Consider the following 4746-nt stretch of genomic DNA (forward strand, 5'->3'; position numbering starts at 1 on the left):
TCCAATTGGGGTAAGCCATTCCGCGATGATCTTCCTCAGTTGCCGTAAGAGGTTTTCAGCTGTGTGCGTATTCTGGAAAGCGGTGATACAAAGCGTAGCCTGCCTAGGAAAGAGTTGGCGTTTGCGAGATGCTGCTACTGGTGCCGCCGCTGCTGTTCTTGCGGCGGGAGTCCATACATCTACCCAGTGGGCTGTCACAGTCATATAGTCCTGACCCTGCCCTGCTCCACTTGTCCACATGTCCGTGGTTAAGTGGACATTGGGTACAACTGCATTTTTTAGGACACTGGTGAGTCTTTTTCTGACGTCCGTGTACATTCTCGGTATCGCCTGCCTAGAGAAGTGGAACCTAGATGGTATTTGGTAATGGGGGCACACTGCCTCAATAAATTGTCTAGTTCCCTGTGAACTAACGGCGGATACCGGACGCACGTCTAACACCAACATAGTTGTCAAGGCCTCAGTTATCCGCTTTGCAGTAGGATGACTGCTGTGATATTTCATCTTCCTCGCAAAGGACTGTTGAACAGTCAATTGCTTACTGGAAGTAGTACAAGTGGGCTTACGACTTCCCCTCTGGGATGACCATCGACTCCCAGCGGCAACAACAGCAGCGCCAGCAGCAGTAGGCGTTACACGCAAGGATGCATCGGAGGAATCCCAGGCAGGAGAGGACTCGTCAGAATTGCCAGTGACATGGCCTGCAGGACTATTGGCATTCCTGGGGAAGGAGGAAATTGACACTGAGGGAGTTGGTGGGGTGGTTTGCGTGAGCTTGGTTACAAGAGGAAGGGATTTACTGGTCAGTGGACTGCTTCCGCTGTCACCCAAAGTTTTTGAACTTGTCACTGACTTATTATGAATGCGCTGCAGGTGACGTATAAGGGAGGATGTTCCGAGGTGGTTAACGTCCTTACCCCTACTTATTACAGCTTGACAAAGGGAACACACGGCTTGACACCTGTTGTCCGCATTTCTGGTGAAATACCTCCACACCGAAGAGCTGATTTTTTTGGTATTTTCACCTGGCATGTCAACGGCCATATTCCTCCCACGGACAACAGGTGTCTCCCTGGGTGCCTGACTTAAACAAACCACCTCACCATCAGAATCCTCCTGGTCAATTTCCTCCCCAGCGCCAGCAACACCCATATCCTCCTCATCCTGGTGTACTTCAACACTGACATCTTCAATCTGACTATCAGGAACTGGACTGCGGGTGCTCCTTCCAGCACTTGCAGGGGGCGTGCAAATGGTGGAAGGCGCATGCTCTTCACGTCCAGTGTTGGGAAGGTCAGGCATCGCAACCGACACAATTGGACTCTCCTTGTGGATTTGGGATTTCGAAGAATGCACAGTTCTTTGCTGTGCTGCTTTTGCCAGCTTGAGTCTTTTCATTTTTCTAGCGAGAGGCTGAGTGCTTCCATCCTCATGTGAAGCTGAACCACTAGCCATGAACATAGGCCAGGGCCTCAGCCGTTCCTTGCCACTCCGTGTGGTAAATGGCATATTGGCAAGTTTACGCTTCTCCTCCGACAATTTTATTTTAGGTTTTGGAGTCCTTTTTTTTCTGATATTTGGTGTTTTGGATTTGACATGCTCTGTACTATGACATTGGGCATCGGCCTTGGCAGACGACGTTGCTGGCATTTCATCGTTTCGGCCATGACTAGTGGCAGCAGCTTCAGCACGAGGTGGAAGTGGATCTTGATCTTTCCCTAATTTTGGAACCTCAACATTTTTGTTCTCCATATTTTAATAGGCACAACTAAAAGGCACCTCAGGTAAACAATGGAGATGGATACTAGTATACAATTATGGACTGCCTGCCGACTGCAGACACAGAGGTAGCCACAGCCGTGAACTACCGTACTGTACTGTGTCTGCAGCTAATATAGACTGGTTGATAAAGAGAAGATGTCTATGTAACTATGTATGTATAAAGAAGACTGAAAAAAATCCACGGTTAGGTGGTATACAATTATGGACGGACTGCCTGCCGAGTGCAGACACAGAGGTAGCCACAGCCGTGAACTACCGTACTGTACTGTGTCTGCAGCTAATATAGACTGGTTGATAAAGAGAAGATGTCTATGTAACTATGTATGTATAAAGAAGAATGAAAAAAAACCACGGTTAGGTGGTATACAATTATGGACGGACTGCCTGCCGAGTGCAGACACAGAGGTAGCCACAGCCGTGAACTACCGTACTGTACTGTGTCTGCAGCTAATATAGACTGGTTGATAAAGAGAAGATGTCTATGTAACTATGTATGTATAAAGAAGAATGAAAAAAATCCACGGTTAGGTGGTATTACAATTATGGACGGACTGCCTGCCGAGTGCAGAGACACAGAGGTAGCCACAGCCGTGAACTACCGTACTGTGTCTGCTGCGACTGGATGATAAATTATATAAAAAATATATATATATCACTACTGCAGCCGGACAGGTATATATTATATATTATATAATGACGGACCTGCTGGACACTGTCTGTCAGCAGAATGAGTTTTATTTTTATAGAATAAAAAAAAAAAAAACACACAAGTGAAGTCACACGACGAGTGTTTAACTTTTTCAGGCAATCACAATATAAGTATACTACTAACTATACTGGTGGTCAGTGTGGTCAGGTCACTGGTCAGTCACACTGGCAGTGGCACTCCTGCAGCAAAAGTGTGCACTGTTTAATTTTAATATAATATGTACTCCTGGCTCCTGCTATAACCTATAACTGGCACTGCAGTAGTGCTCCCCAGTCTCCCCCACAATTATAAGCTGTGTGAGCTGAGCAGTCAGACAGATATATATAATATTATATATAGATAATAGATGATGCAGCACACTGGCCTGAGCCTGAGCAGTGCACACAGATATGGTATGTGACTGACTGAGTCACTGTGTGTATCGCTTTTTTCAGGCAGAGAACGGATATATTAAATAAACTGCACTGTGTGTCTGCCTGGTGGTCACTCACTATATAATATATTATGTACTCCTGGCTCCTGCTATAACCTATAACTGGCACTGCAGTAGTGCTCCCCAGTCTCCCCCACATTTATAAGCTGTGTGAGCTGAGCAGTCAGACAGATATATATAATATTATATATAGATAATAGATGATGCAGCACACTGGCCTGAGCCTGAGCAGTGCACACAGATATGGTATGTGACTGAGTCACTGTGTCTTGTGTATCGCTTTTTTCAGGCAGAGAACGGATTATAAAGTAAACTGCACTGTCCTCACTAGTAAACTCTCTCCACTCAGTCTCTACACTTCTACAGTAACAGTACTCCTCCTAGTCAGCTCCAGTAAATCTCTCTCAGTCTCTTATAATCTAAATGGAGAGGACGCCAGCCACGTCCTCTCCCTATCAATCTCAATGCACGTGTGAAAATGGCGGCGACGCGCGGCTCCTTATATAGAATCCGAGTCTCGCGATAGAATCCGAGCCTCGCGAGAATCCGACAGCGTCATGATGACGTTCGGGCGCGCTCGGGTTAACCGAGCAAGGCGGGAAGATCCGAGTCGCTCGGACCCGTGAAAAAAAACATGAAGTTCTGGCGGGTTCGGATTCAGAGAAACCGAACCCGCTCATCTCTAACACACACTTTGTTTAATGCACAACTTTATTACAAATATTGGCTAAAATGACCTTCAGGCTGTGTGTATAAGGTGTATATGTAACATAAATACATTCTGTGCTTAGATATAGGTCCCATCACCATGATATCTCATTATGGTATGCAATTATTCCAAAATATGGAAAAATCCGATATCCAAAATACCTCTGGTCCCAAGCATTTTGGATAAGGGATACTCAACCTGTACAGTAATTCTCTAATGTCCGTGGGAGTGGGAGCTGGGGTGTGTGCCACCTGTCCAACAGCTCCCACTGCAAGGTGGAGTGGGACAGAGGGAGGGGATAGGTATGGGATCCCAGCCTACGGGATTCCGGCTGTCACTATGCCGACAGCAGCATCCCGTCTGCCACAATGCTGGCCGCAGGGCGAGCGGATCGAGGCCCCTTGTGGTTCTATTCTCCCTCTATGGGTATCGTGGACACCTATAGAGGGAGAGTAAAACCTACCTCACTGGTATTCTGGTGTCAGCATTGTACCGCTGTCAGGATTTCGGCATCGGTATTATGACCGCCGGAATCCCGACGGTCGGTATTTTAAATGCATACCAGAGGGAGGAGCTGGATTGGGTGGAGTGCAGTGGGGCAAGCCTGAGGTGACCTGGCATATTCTGCGTCCTTTCACTGGTCTATATACTAATTGTCTAAGTCTGTCCTGTCTCTGGTAAGCTCGGTAGATGGCGGAGAGGCTGGAATGATCGGGATTCAAAGTTCTGACCAACTGCTAGTAACTAATGAAGCTGTTACTTAGGGGTCTATTTACTAAGCCTTGGCTGGAGATAAAGTGGATGGAGATAAAGTATCAGCCAATCGACTCCTAACTGTCATTTTTCAAACCCAGCCTGTGACATGACAGTTAGACGCTGATTGGCTGGTACTTTAAGTCCGTCCACTTTATCTCCATCCAAGGCTTAGTAAATAGACCCCTAAATAAGGGTAATTTTTGGTTCATTCACACCAATTTACAGAGACAGTGTCAACGTTACAGAAGGCATTTTCGGAAATGCTTTTCTTGCGCGCTTCTATCTGCTCACTTTTCCCCCCACTATGACATGTAATTATATATATGTCTCTGATAAATTATGTGTGCAGTGGGAGCA

The sequence above is a fragment of the Pseudophryne corroboree genome, chromosome 11 (genome assembly GCF_028390025.1).
Source record: "Pseudophryne corroboree isolate aPseCor3 chromosome 11, aPseCor3.hap2, whole genome shotgun sequence".
In the NCBI taxonomy this organism is placed as follows: domain Eukaryota; kingdom Metazoa; phylum Chordata; class Amphibia; order Anura; family Myobatrachidae; genus Pseudophryne; species Pseudophryne corroboree.